The sequence below is a fragment of the Wyeomyia smithii genome, chromosome 2 (assembly GCF_029784165.1).
Source record: "Wyeomyia smithii strain HCP4-BCI-WySm-NY-G18 chromosome 2, ASM2978416v1, whole genome shotgun sequence".
NCBI classification, from domain to species: Eukaryota; Metazoa; Arthropoda; class Insecta; order Diptera; family Culicidae; genus Wyeomyia; species Wyeomyia smithii.
In genome coordinates, this window is record NC_073695.1 from 182,619,535 (window position 1) to 182,635,155 (window position 15,621).

The window sequence follows — 15,621 nt, forward strand, 5'->3', positions numbered from 1 at the left end:
CGCGCCAAATCAAGGAAAGCGGTGCCAAGATAAAGGTGGCGGAAAAGGGTTGTACCGCTAGCGAAATTCTACCTACCGAGCTGTTCGAATAAGGGACAGAACTTTCCGAATAAAACTGGATTGAATTACGTGCCTTCTACTGGCTCCATTGCCAGCGGCACGGACTGAAAAGGGTGATAGCTAATGAAACGGTTATTCATTAATGCCACCCACTACGATTTGGTTAAATTGGTACAGGGAAAGTTGTTAATCGTTGTGATGGATGTTTTATTTCGATTGGTTATACTGCTAAGTGCAGGTGTCCTAAGGCTCAAACTGTAAAAAAATGAAAGATCATAGATTTTCAACCATTCGTGCGTGTTGAATGATTCCTCAACTCAGGATTCCAGATTATTCACATTGGCGATCCTGCCAGGCTGTTGAATTTTCAGCAGAGAACCATTTTCAACCCTTATCCTTTAACGAGGAATCACTCAACATCTGGTTTCTCGAAATCCAGCTCTCTCGCAATTCCCCCAGATTTTGGTAGTCCTCCTGATGAAATATCTATGCTAGAGCTTTTTTCGTTACTTGACGTCTTGTTGCACTAAAACTAAAAAGATTCCAATTTAAAAAATTTCAACCAAGAACTAAAACATAAATGTTTTACCATTCGGAATCCCGGAATTTACTGCCCTCGAGTTTTGATTGGCAATTTAAGTTGCAGAAAGTACAGAACCCATATTTTAGTTAATATAATTTATAGTCCATATCGCAAATTTACCTGAATAAGCCTTTTTCTTTTTGAAATAATACTTTAATGTTGTTTTCTGTGACATCACAAATAATTATGAATGATCTTACTTTATTAAAGCTTCTTTTATTTTTTTGTTGTCTGTGTCAGGAAAATGCCTTGAAAGCATCTCAAATTAACTCTTCAGTGCAAGGGAAAGCAAACAAAAAAAGACGCGAACTGACGAAATTACCACATAAAGAAGGCATTATTTACCCTCCATCGATGTGAAATTTGCATTCTTACAGTGATAGCGTCTTCCAATCAGTACAATATCAGTTCAAAGGACAGCAAACACAATTAGAGCACACATCCGAAGACATTTTGCATTTTGAGTTCTTGATGACAAATAATTTTAAGCTTTGCCCCATACTTACTTTACTTTTATGGCGACAGATCGTTAAGATCCTATACCGAATCCAGAATACGTCTCCACAAAACTCGGTTTTGGGCTGCTACTCTCCAGTCTCCCCTTAAACCCGCTGCTCTGGCATCCTTGTCGACAGCACACATCCAGCGCGTGCGCGGTCTGCCTAGAAGTCGTCGGCCTCTATCCAGTTCTCTGCTAAATATTATCTTTGCCGGTCGCTCATCCGCCATCCGTGCTACATGGCCAGCCCACTGTAACCTGCCGTGTTTCATCAGCTTGACAATATCAGCGTGTTTGTATACTTCGTACAGCTCGTGATTCATGCGTCTGCGTCACACCCCGTTCTCTAGTTTGCCTCCGAGTATTGATCGCAGGATTCTACGCTCGTAGACCCCAAGCGCTCGTCGATCGGCCTCCTTCCACGTCCACGATTCATGTCCGTAGAGCGCCACCGAGAGGATCAGAGTCCTATAGAGCGCAAATTTCGTACGGATCTGTAGGCTACGGGACCTAAGCTGGCTACGCAATCCGTAATAAGCCCTGTTCGCCACCGCAATCCACCTCTTCACCTCGCGGCTCACCTAGTTGTCACATGTCTCGTGAGGACCAAGATAAACAAATTCGTCGACCACTTCGAAAGTATCCCCATCCATCTCCACCGCAGCACCAACACCCGCAGAACTACAACGCTCTCTGCCAGCCACCATGTACTTCGTTTTGGCAGTGTTTATGGTGAGTCCAATTCTCGCAGCTTCTTTTTTGAGAGCCGTAAAAGCCTCCTCAACTGCTCTATGGTTAACACCAATTATATCAATGTCGTCCGCAAAGCCCAAAGCAAGTGAGACTTAGTGATTTAATTTAATTTAATTTAATTCACCCGCTGTCCTGACGCATGTGAAACCGTCGAGCGTCGCAAGTATCAGTTTAATCAGTTTAGTTTGGAAACCATGTTCTAGCATTATTTGCCACAGCTCGTTGCGTTTCACTGTATCGTACGCCGCTCGAAAATCTATAAACAGATGATGTGTCTGCAGGTTGTGTTCTCGAAACTTGTCGAGGATCTGTCTCAAGGTGAACATCTGGTCCGTTGTAGATCGCCCCACTCGAAACCCGCATTGGTATTCTCCAACAAAGGCTTCCTGCAACGGCCTCAGTCGCTGGAACAGGATACGGGAGAGAATTTTGTAAGCGGAATTGAGGAGAGTTATGCCTCGATAATTACTACACACGAGTCTATGTCCCTTCTTGTAGATAGGGCACATGAGTCCTTCCAACCAGTCCGTAGGTAGTTGTTCCTTAGACCATACCCTTAGGATAATCTGGTGAATTGCACTACACAGCCGCTCGCTCCCAACTTTGAAAAGTTTGTTTGAAAAGGCTTTGTTGTTTTTTAGCTCTTTGCAAGCATTCTTCACCTCGTCCAATGTTGGTGGGCCCACAGCTTGTCCGTCCTTCCCAATTTCTATCCTGTTCCTCTCGACGACTCTTCTCCCTTCCTCACCGTTCAACACCAGTTCAAAATGTTGCTTCCAACGCCTGGCCACTAGGGTGGGGCCTATTTTCAAAAATGTTCGCGGGACCTGTTTTCCCAGGCAAAAAGACCTCCTTGGGGTTCAATAAGCCTATCACTTCTCGCGCTGTTTCGCTGACCGCATCAAGGATGTGCTTCCACTGCTCGTTCAGGTCCACTCCAACTGGTTCACCGACCCGTCTATCAACTTTCCGAGTATACTCTGAAGCAACTCCTTCCGCTGCACTATGGTCGGAATCGTGAAATTTCACGACAAAAATCTGTAAGTCGGAAACCATAGATGCTAGAGATTTCTTGTCTTCTAGAAAGTTACTCTACTAAGAGGAATCTATCTTTTGGTATGACTGGTTATTAGGGTGGTCCTATTGTACTCAAAATAGAAATAAAACTTTTTTATCTTACTACTTAGAGCAATATTGTCTTCCACAAAATTGTAGTTAATTTAATTTCATGAAACTTTGTTAAAAAAATTATTGCTCTACCTCGTTTCTTCACTGTTTTAGGTCAATTTTTCCAAATTCATTCGGGGTGGGTCTAAAAAAATTACTATTATTGCTCTAGTTTTTTCAACTTTATTCGGATTTTAAAGTGGTGTTCGAGTGACTTTTAGGACGTTAAAAATTGCATATTTTGACACTAATAGATAATTGCTAACTTTTCAGAGAAAAAAGTTACAGGTATTTTTCCGTTTTAAAATGACACTTTTTGGAGGCACCCCACTCCTTTGTTTGCACATATATGCAACAACAACACATTTGGGATGAAAGTTTATAGTTCCACCTTCAAAATGCATTTTGTAGAATTAGTCAACTTTTGTTCCCTTTAGGGTTAAAATGCATTTAAAAACTTCGAGTTTTCACACAAAAATTTGCTAATCTAGCATTCAGAACCATCTAATTATTCCAATTCGATTTTTATTTGGAAAATTTCTTCGAGTGATTTTCGGGGCATAAAAAAGCGCTTATTTTGATGTCAATAAATAGTTTCTAACGCTTGTTAAAAAATTATAGTTGTTTTGAAATGTTGTTAATGTATCATATTGTTGTAAAAGCAAAATAAATGCATATAATATACTCAAATATGGCGTTATTTTGTAACAACGTGTAAAATTCATGTTTTTTATGTTGACAGCATTGCATAGCACTTTCCAAGAGTGTTTTTAGTACTTGTTTACATACACGTTGGACGAAATCGTTGCCATTAGTAAAAACAACTGAAGACGAATTGTATCTAAAAGAAAAAAAAAAGAAGTGCAAGGTATTTTATTGGAAAAGCTCAACGCTCGTGTCGATGTACCTAAACAGGGAGGAGGTGGATCATCATTGCATTGGCACTCGGTCTAAATGAAAAATTGATTAAAAACCTAGCTGCTATAATAGTAAAATAAACAGCCTAGTTCAGGTGAGCAATTTCACAGAAAAACTTTCAGCTTTATTTTTTTTTTAATTATCATTTTTAAAACATTGCACTGGTGTTCCTGTAAGCTGAAGATATCATTTTGTGCATTCGAGCGTCTATAAATTATCAAAACTGTTTCTAGCATTTAAACGGTTTGATTGATCGGTATAGTATCTCCGGCAAAGTTGTAGATAATAGTTTCGTCCTTCAAAAATAAAGTATTTGGTATACCATGCCTCCATAAAATTTTAGCACATTCTACCAGGATCATGGCAAGTCTACCCCTTTCAACGGGATTTATTGAATAAGGCCCTGAAGCTGGAAACAAATATTATCGGAACGATCGCCAATTTCACGCCCGAAAAAATTCTAGAGCTGCGAATTTTACGGATGTGTTATGGATTCTTCAGATCTGCCAGAAAAAGAACAGATATTCAAAGGTGTACGATTGAGTGGAAAGAGTACTTGGATTAATATAAAAACAATTCAGGTTTGTAATTATTTGAATATGTAGAGAACCTTATAAAAATGCCATTTTTCGATTTAAAAACAACGATAATTTATTTTCAACGAGCATTGGGAACTATTTATTGACATCAAAATAAGCGCTTTTTCATGCCCCGTAAGACACTCGAAGAAATTTTCCAAATAAAAATCGAATTGGAATAACTAGATGGTTTTGAATGCTAGATTAGCAAATTTTTGTGTTTAAACTCAAAGTTTTTAAATGCATTTTAACCCTAAAGGGAACAAAAGTTGACTAATTCTACAAAATGCATTTTGAAGGTGAAACTATGAACTTTCATCCTAAACGTGTTGTTGTTGCATATATGTGCAAACAAAGGAGTAGGGTGCCTCCAAAAAGTGTCATTTTAAAACGAAAAAATACCTGTAACTTTTTTCTCTGAAAAGTTAGCAATTATCTATTAGTGTCAAAATATGCAGTTTTTCACGTCCTAAAAGTCACTCGAACACCACTTTAAAATCCGAATAAAGCTGAAAAAACTAGAGCAATAATAGTAATTTTTTTAGACTTACCCCGAATGAATGTGGAAAAATTGATCTAAACCAGTGAAGAAACGAGGTAGAGCAATAATTTTTTTAACAAAGTTTCATGAAATTAAATTAACTACAATTTAGTGGAAGACAATATTGCTCTAAGTAGTAAGATAAAAAAGTTTTATTTTTATTTTGAGTACAATAGGACCACCCTAGTAACCAGTCATACCAAAAGATAGATTCATTTTAGTAGAGCAACTTTCTAAAAGACAAGAAATCACTAGTATCTATGGTTTCCGACTTACAGATTTTGGTCGTGAAATTTCACGATTCCGACCATAGTGCGCTGATAACCTCTGGATGTCCAGATGTATCTTTCTCGCCGATCTCGATTTAAATACATTGGACAACCGGGTGCGAATCTTGCCTACCACGAGATAGTGATCCGAGTCGATGTTTGGCCCTCGAAAGGACCGCACATCTATGACGTCTGAAAAGTGCCGGCCGTCGATCAGCATGTGGTCGATCTGGGAGCAGGGCTCTCCATTGGGGTGTCTCCAGGTGTGCTTCCGAATATTCAGACGTGCAAAATGGGTACTACAGATAGCCATTCCCCTGGCCGCGGCGAATTCACTAATCTCAAGCCGTTGTCGTTGGTGGTAGAGTGAAGGCTTTCCCTACCAATAACGGGACGAAAGAACTCCTCTCGTCCGACTTGTGCGTTCATATCCCCGATGACGATCTTTATATCGTGCTGTGGGCACTCTCTATACGTTTTCTCGAGGAGCTCATAGAACTCTTTCTTTACGTCATCGGTTTTATCGTTTGTCGGCGCGTACACGTTGATAAGGCTGTGATTGAAGAATCTGCCCTTGATCCTCAATACGCATAGACGGTCATTAATAGGCCTCCATCTAATAACACGCTTCATTTGGTTTCCAAGTAGTACAAAACCGACGCCCCGTTCCGCTCTATCACCGCCACTGTAGTAGATGTGATACTTGAAAGAAGTGCCTGCGGTCGGATCGACCGCCCGGAATTCACGTTCTCCGGTTTTAGGCCATTTAGGCCAACGCACCTCTTGTATAGCTACTACCTCCACTTTTGCTTTCCGTAGCTCTCTGGCCAAGATGCCCACGCGTGCCGGTTCGAGCAGAGTCCTAACATTCCAAGTACCAAGTTTCCAATCGTTGTCCTTTTTCGTTTGCCTAGGTCTATACCGATTGTTCCGATTCGTATCATTCTCTGGATTGTTCGTAGTATGTTTATTTTCAGCATGCTGCCTTACTAGGGCTGCGATGCCTAGTCTCGCGACGGGGCTGCCGTCTTGGGTGTAGCTGGCGAGACACCGCATTTCATAGTTCAGCCGTCCGCTCCGGATCAGTCGCAGTTTGAGCCGCCCCTGACCTGGGGAACAGACGCTCAGGCAAGCTACTCTCCAAGGAGAACAACTCCCCCTTCCCTGTCAGCATACGACCAAGTTCCCACCGGTTCACCGATCTTCCCTTGGTTGTTCGTATCCCATTCGGTACCACGTGGAGGTAGGGATAGGAGATGCTGGGCATTATGCTATGGACCACACTGGGGTCTATTTTATGCCAACTAGTACAGGTGTACTGCTGGTACGCATTGCCCAGCCGTTTACCAACCAAGCTTTGCCCCATAAAGATCCAAAATTCACAAAATATGCAGAGTTGTAAATGTATATGCTTTTGCAACTAAAATCAAAATTTTCTTATTAGGGAAAATGTATGAAGATATTTGACCAAGAGAATGGTGAAAATACTTATTATACCATCAAAATCTTGTACATTCAAAAAAATCAACGACACAACAATAATTGCATTAGGTACAGTTGTATGAAAGCTATTAGCATTGGAAATCTTCAACCTTGTGAGCGTCATATGCTCATTTCAGATTACACAAAATGTGACTTTACCAGGGTAATAAAAAAGACATAGTTCTACGTCAAAAGTTTCTGAACTTTTGTGTATTTTGTATGTAAAATTTGCCATTATTGTTAGTAAAACTGTACCCAATGTGTTAAATTAATTTTTTCTTGGAACTTGTATAGTATTCAACAATTTTCAATATTATTTCACAAATATTTAAGCAATACGACTGATTTGGAAGTTAGTTATAATTTTCTGTCATAATATGTGTACAGTCATACCTCGATATAAGGCAACCTTATATCGAGGTATGACTGTATACCCAAAATTGTGCTTATAATAACACTGGTAAACCACGTGAGAAAACTATTGTTATCCGATGAATACCTCTAAATTATTACCAAAGCAATATTTACCGAAGGCGTTTGATTTTTTCGAATCCTGCTCTATGATAATTTTGTATCCATGTCAATAGAACCAGACTTTATTTATTTATAATATTATTCATTCATCATAATGCAAAATAGTTTTGCAGCCTTCTCATAAAGTTACGCGAAGAATTGAGTTCGTAGTGCTGGAGAAATATTGGAAATTAATTTGAAGCCATTTTTTGACAATAATTGGATAACCTTCATTTCAAACTCATTTTAAAAAAAGCTTGAAAAACCAAAGCGTACGTTCTCTTGATATTTATGAGTCTAAACTATCATTAAGAGGCATAGAAGTCAAAACCGACAAGGTTATCAATAATGCTCTATTAGGCGAAAAAAATATATTTATACCTGTGCATAAAGTGACCATTACATTTGGATTTTTTTTTTAATGTGGAGCGCAGTATTTTATATTTTTATTATTCAAGAGACGTAGGTTCTTCAATAACAAATAAAAAACAGAAAATGTTATTTTGAACCTTTTCTGCAATCCCTGAACTATTTTGCTAAGATAGGGATAGAAAATGCACGCAAACACGATGTTTATCATGGAGTTTATGTGGACTTGCTAGCGAAAAACAAAACGATAGTCATAGCGTTATTTTCAATGCTGAAAGATCAAATCTAACATGCAACATGTTTTATGGAGTCCCTTAGTGAATACTTGGACCAAACTTTCATAAAAAAAAGTTTGACAAATATGACTTGGATATTGGTTACACAAATGAGCAAACTTCGCCAAAGTACAAAAATAAACCCCAGCGAGCTGGATGATTTGACAAATTTCAATACACCATTTTTTTTTTGGAGAAAAAGTGAATGCTTTTGAAAGAATTGTGTTCATTGCGTTCACAATCAACCTCACAGTAAAAAGAGTATAGTTCTAAACAGTAACTGTAAGCATTACCGGCATGACCAACCATGTAGATTATTAGAGTATGTCGTTTCCAATCCTGAATTGGACGAGATAATTTTCGATATACACATAAATCAAACAAATATATGCCATGAAAAAAAAACGACTGAGCCATGTAAAGGGTTAGCAATGGGAAAGCTTAAGCAGTCAACTTTAAATCTGCCTCCAAAGTATACTTTGTTTAGCTATACAAAGAAAGAATACTTGCAATCATTCATTCTATCGCTCTGATGTCTGTGTTAAGGAAATAACAATAATGCATTCCTGTAAATTTTAATGCCCCTAGTTTGCTAACTTTTTCCGAGATTTGAATGAGTTTTTCCGTAAGCAAACGTAGAAGCGACGAACCCGCAAGCAATTACTCTGCAGCCTTTTGACGCACTTCTGCATTTACTAGAAGCATCAAAATTCACAGGAATGGTTGAAATGTTATAAGGCTTTTCAAGGGCTTAAGATGTAACTTTTTTCCCTTTTGTCGACTCGCGACCTATGTGATTTATTTATAATTGCTGCGTTTTATACGTGAAATACGTGTTTCCGATGATTTTCCTTCAACTCTCATGTTATGATAGCTTGACATTATTAGAATTTAAGTTATTAGAAAAGGTTTCTTTATTTTTTCTATTAATAACTTTGAGAAAGCACATTTTTAAATGCATCTCGCTAATCTGTTGAAAACGTAATTTTCAACCCCTTTTTTAACAACCCAACACTCTTGTCATCGGCTGAGAAACTGCAAGACAAACGTGCCCGAAATAAAATAAATCAGTCCAAAATTTTCGACAGCTTCTTTTTCGTTTTGAAGTTTTCAAAAGTTCCCAGGCCAGTATGGACAACCGAAAAGAGAGTGCAAGTGAGAAAGTGCGCCCCGGGTAAGCATAAACAAATCGTAAAGAGACCAGCAGGGCACCAGCGAACCCTAGTTTGTCTAACGGATTGTAAAATATTACGGCAGTCCTTTTTTCCTCTGCTTTTCCTTTTTTTTTTTGTTTTTTGAAAATATAAGAAGGTGTGGAACGCATCTTACCTCGGCTCAGAAATGTTTCAGGAAGTAGAGAAATTTGCGACAGGAAAGAAACAGATTGCATCATAAATTTCCATTTCTCTATTGTGTGGTTTTTGCACCTTTTTGGTTTCTCTCTTTTGTTGCAGGGTTTATCTTTTTTGAAAATCAGTTTGTCGAGCAATTATTTAGCCTTGAGGTTGCGATTTTGGCACCTGGCTGTAGAACGGAAACTGTGTGCTCTACGAATCACGTCAGATGTTCGCTGAAAGGTGTTATAAAAGGATAGAAAACGGTTAATTTCTCTTCTCGGATTACGAACCGATGTGCCTTCGACTTTTATTTTACGCATGTTGAATTTGAAATGAAGAGATCATCTGTCTTAGTTTCCATGCGTCCGGGAAAAGGGATGAGGAGTTATTCGAATGGAGACTTTGCGATTATTAATGTTGTTTATCGCAACGACTGAAATCAGGTTTGCATTCAATCTGTTACTCTTTTAGAAGAAAATAAATGCAATAGAAATTTAATATTAAACTGAGAGAATACACGTTTGTGGCTTTGTTCATCGAATGTAAATACAAAAGATCAAATTTGGATCAAACATTTTCAAAAAACAAAATGACATCCAACATCAACACTTCAACCAACCACTACCGAAAACGAACAGGAAATGCAACTGAAAAGAGTCAATTATAGCCAAGCAGGTCACTCAATGGTAATAGCATAAATCACTCGAATGAAGTGGGTGAAAAGTTGGAACATATTTCACAAGGGGTTAATTTATGACAACTTTTCAGTTGCATTCTTTCCATTGACTCGGCTACCGGGGTTATCACATGACCAGTGGACCACGCTCAGGTGGTTCGATATGTGTGAGTATAAAAATGACACCTGAGCATTAATTTGACAAATACACGAAAGTAAGGTTCAGCCATGCGGCAACTGTTAATGGCAGGAAAAACTGAACATAATAGGAAGTTCATATGAAATTGATCCGCCTTTTCCTTGATTAAGATGATTGCAACGAAATGTGATTTCGTTTTGAAACAAACTTTATCTTAATTAATCAAAAAATGATAGCCTAATTGCAACGGATGTCCAGTTGGTCAGATGGAATAGTTTGATATGGTACACCATATGCCACGTATTTACACAAAAATTGATTGCCCTGTTTTTATCTCTATCTATTTATCTTTACATGTTAAAACAATCGAGATGCTATAAAAATTCAAATTCTCATGCACAACTTTTCGGAGAGGAAACTCCTGCCTTGTAGCAAAAAATATGTAAATTAAACCGAACCGTATATCATCCGCCTGTCCGACGGAAGGCCCTAAAGTCAGCCGACCTCATCAGTAGCGCACATAATCCTTATGGCGCCAAATGACCGCGGCAGAAAAAGAGTTAGAGGGTGGTAGCGTGCCTAGAGAAAGGCTAACTTGCGGGACAACCAAACAATACTGGAATCTTGTTCTCCCCTTCCGCTTCAGGATCACCAAAACTGTAGCAGTGAATGACATTATCGCCGGAGAGATATCTAAATTTATGCAGACATGACGTTCACAAACGCTTTTATGCTGCAAACTATTTATGGAGTGCCAGTTTTTATTGCTCGCTATTGTCTCGAGTGGTATTGAAACAAAGAAAGTTTTTATTTTGTACTTTCTTGATAATAGAAGAAATGCAATACGATATTTTGGTACAATTTCCTCACCCTGGAGAGTGTAAAGAGTGTTGCATAATAATTAAAGATGCACATCAAATTTGGTATGGCAATAACCCCTACAGGGAGCCTAAATCACCACAGTATCGTCCGTTCATGGGAGGAAAATCCCAGCTTTCGTCTGGCTAAATCTATACAGCATTGTAATTGTTGTTTTTGTTTATGTCCCTTATGGGCCTAAATTTCGAAACGATGATCCGCTTAAAGTGAGCTGCTGGATGGTCGGGCCAATCAAAATATAATTCCACCCATTAGGATAATTACAGCAAGCCCAAAAGAGCGGTGTCCGTGCAGACAGCCATGTTCATACCTTGTTGCACCGATTCGCATCCTGGTGGGAAATTATAGTTCTATCATCAACAATGGACACCGGCCAACAGAAGCTGTTAGCACGATTATACCTGTATCTATACATCACCAACAAGACAGACATCATAAAAAGAGATACAAATTTATGATGACGCGGATCGGTTTCATAAAAAGGGTCCGTTGTCTAGGCCAAACGACTGCGGGATGGGTGTATGCTAATCCGCTTATTTGAGTTCGACTCAACAACAATGGAAAATAATACAAATTATGTGCTACTAGGAATGTACTCGCCGGGTCATGGGCTTGATGCAGAATCAATATATTAGTTTTCATAACTGACATCGTTCGCCTCAAAAAAATGTACTAAAAAAATGTTGAGGGAAAAAATGATTTTTACATTTATTATGAACTAGTTTCAAAATAAAACCAATGGTCATTACCAATTTCAAAATTATTTTGAGTAATCAATTAAAATTAGATTTTTGTACAAGTTATCTCAAACCTCTCTTGAGCTTTGTCAGTTTAGATCAGTTAAGCAGTAATGTTGAGTTTCACTTTTTCGACTTTAAACCTACAATTATTCTTTTTCATTCTGTTGCATTATAATCTATTCGAGTATCTGCAATTCAACCGGAAATGCAAACGCTACCAAATTGTACCCACAATCGACAGCCCTTGGACACCGTGTTGTCACTATGCCTATTCTGCAATGTTTTTCGCTTGTTACGCCAGCTTGTGTCCTTCTAAATGTTGCAAAACTACGGCACAAGCGTAACCGACCAGGTGGGAACGAACCGGCGGCGGCTAGGCTGTTTGACTCGAGACCCTTCAGCGCTGCGTGGGGTCAACGTCGCGTTAGGGTGTGGGCCAAGGATAAAGTTAATTTGCATACAGGTGCCAAGTGACACGAACGGTATGGTGTTTTGCTCAGTTTGTAAACTGCGTCTGCAAATACCCATTTCATGGCCGATTCCAGACGGAATTGCGCGAAAACGACCAGAACTGCCATATGGTGCACTCGTTCCACAATTAGGATGCGTGCTGCATGCATTCCACGGGAGGCTAGGTGCAGTTGCACGAAATAACCGTTGTAAATTAATGTTTAACGAATATCGTGTAATAATTAGGTTTACATAATAATTCGCATAGCTTAGAGGTGCGATGCAGCTTTCGGTTCTTTTAATTCGAAATATTGAATTCACAATATAATGAGTTAAAGAGCGTTTAGCGAATTGTGTGGTAGAAAATAATTTAGGTAATTTTTCATTTCCGATGAAATTTATGGCAACCGTTTCAATTAACTAGCTATGCTTACTATTTCGTAATCCCTACAAATAATACTATAGAGGTCGAAGAATGTACACGAATTTGTGATTTAAAAGATTTTTTTTAAATATTCATAACGGAACGATTTTCAGAGTTTCCGGTCAACCTATCTAAAAGTCGAGAGCTCATCTGTATTGAATAATAGAATGTCAGATTTATTTAATATAGGTATTGTCGAATTCGTTCCACAAGCCATATTTATTTATTGTTGAGATTATACACTTAAACATAAAAATTAAATTCGGTAACGGAGTTGATGTTATTGTTATTCTTCCCTCCGTTTCTGAGGTGTACAGTAATCGCCATTATTTTAAATCGTTGTAAATCGAAAAATTAGGTAGTGGCATGTGGGTATTTTACATGAAAATATTCGCAGATGTACAAAGAACATCTTTGTGGATAAGTTGAGTTTTTCTCAATACTAAAACTGGTGACATCATTCACAAAACAACGTGGAAAAAAATTAGGAAAGACTTTTGGGGAAAAGTAATTGTAATCTGATAACCCAGCGGTCAACCTGGGGTACGCGTACCCCTGGGGGTACTCGAAAGCCTTCAGGGGGTACGCGAAAGAAAAATCAATAATGGCGGACAAAGCAATTTTTCTCTAAAATACTTAATTTGTTTTTCAATCTAGCTCTTAAAACATGACTGTAGCAATCAAGACTACAACAACATGATCTACCACTACTCTCTCCCACTCTGCGAAAACGTTCCAAGCCTGGGGGTACAATTGATTTGGAAAATATCGCCAAGGGGTACGCGAATAAAAAAAGGTTGAGAACCGCTGTGATAACCGATGCCTTCAATGTGCCTTTAAATCAAACTCTAAAGCGATGACATGCGCTTCTCACATTCAAATGTTCATTGATGATCAAGAAAGACATGTGTTGGAAGTTATTGATATATTGTTGATTAAAAATTGAGGTAATATTGACAAAAATGCACAATCTAGAACATCTAACAATATGGTAAATGATTGTATACCATACATCTCAAGCCCATACCACAAAGTCGACGGCCTCGTCCTAATTCTATGCTGAAGATAGTTTTGGCGGCTCTCTCTTCAGGTATCTGGCCACATGTCCAGCCCACTGAAGCCATCCCAAGTAACAAAATTGATTTTATCAAAGCTTTATAGCGCCGTTTTGACTGTATTAAGCACTATAAAATTTTGATAAAACCAATATTGTTACTAGGGATGTTAGGCTGTATTACCGTCACCCTCCCTCTTCCAGTTTACCGCCAAGTAACGATCGCAAAATGTTATGCAGAAAACTCCGAACACTCGTCGAACATCTTTCTTCAGCGTCCATGCTGGTTACCGGGAGGATCAGTGTCCTATACAGCGCTAGTGTTGTGCGAGTTTGAAAATTACCGGACCTTAGCTGGTTACGTAGTCCGTTGAAGGCCCTGTTCGCAGCTGCAACTCGTCGTTTCACTTCACGGCTCATATTGTTGTCACATGTGTAAGGAGGATCCTGGTAAGACCTCTAAATACCCGACTTATGCGCCAGACGACAAGTCGTCTGTCAGGAATTTCAGATCGGTTTGCCCTGGCTAGCTTTTATTCCCCAGTCTTACCGCAGGATCCACCCTCAGGTGTGTTCCTCCAACTCCAATTTCCCAAGTCCTTCTCAAAACCAGACTTCTTTCAACTTTCTAACCGTATAAACAATCCTAATTAAATTCCTTCCCAAATTCTATCTTTTATTTCCCTTTTATATGCGTGAAGTTAACCGGTAGCAACCAAGTTCGAACGTTGAAAACAACAAAAATGTTTTTGTAAGTTTTTCCAAAGTTTGGGAATTTATGTGATTTTGTTTTTTTTTTCTTACTCTCCTAACCCCCTTTTTCTCCTATCTTCCTGGTCCCTCTAAGGAACAATCAGCTGATCTCCCGGAGCGTATTCGCTAGCCAACAGGAACGATCGGTCTGGTTGTTTCTTAGTGCCCTTTGTGTGACGTCACTGTTTCATCTACTGCGTGAGTCGTTTTCTAACTACTCAGTTTTCCCCCTACTTGACAATCTCGTTCCCCACCACGTTTTTACAGGTTCTCCGGTGTGTGTTTGTGGGTGGGGTATTGTACTCACGGGTTCTCTCTGCAGAGTAGCGCTGCTAACCACCCCAGCGGTGGTTTGCGACGGCCGTCGAGTGATGCTGGTGCGGCCAGGTAGGCAGAAACTGGCAGTGCTGGCTGTCGAATAGTTGCTCGGCGTTGGCGCCGATGCCGTTTCGAGCGACGCGGCTATGAGGGCGATGGCTGACTCTGCTGACCGACCGACGACAGGCGGAGACAAACGGCGTCGTCCGTTCGAGGATCGGGACCTTCGGAAGGCTTCCTTCAGTTTGGCGTGAGTCGGGGGGATCTCACTGGCGTTGGTAATTCTTTCCCCAGATAGACACGCTCGCGGTGTGTTGCAACCACTGTGATGGCAAGTGGTGCTCGCGATGCCGAGATGCTGCACGATAACCAACGCTCTCCAAATGCACCTATAGAGGTACGCAACCTCGAGGCGATAGGCACACTTGGGGGATTACCCAGGTCCACCGATTCGATAGCTTGCCAGCGGTAGTGCGGCCGAGCCAATTTTCAATGCCGGGATGTCTGTGGCTGCAATAAGAATGGATGTGATCCAGAACTGGATTCCCAACAGCAGGAAGCCACCGAAAATACCCCATTAACACACCAAGTATTTCAAAAATAAAAAAAAACTGCATTACCTGCTTTGTCAGATATGTTTGTTCCTATTTCACGACTCACTTCCTATCCTTTTCTATACTCTAGCTACAATTGAATCAATATAAATATAAATTCTCGACATCAAAACGGACAAACTCACTCGTTAAAATTTTACTATTGTCTCACGACTTTAATAAATTAACTATTTTCACTTGATAACAAACTCTGGAAAAATAAAATTTAAAATTACAATCCGAAACTTTCT

General features: G+C 39.5%; 1 protein-coding gene across 1 annotated transcript in view; it reads left to right on the forward strand.

Annotated features, from left to right (window-relative positions):
• The window catches only part of LOC129720246 (uncharacterized), a 135,936-nt gene that overhangs the window by 114,083 nt on the left and 6,232 nt on the right, over positions 1–15,621 (forward strand). The window lies entirely within an intron of this gene.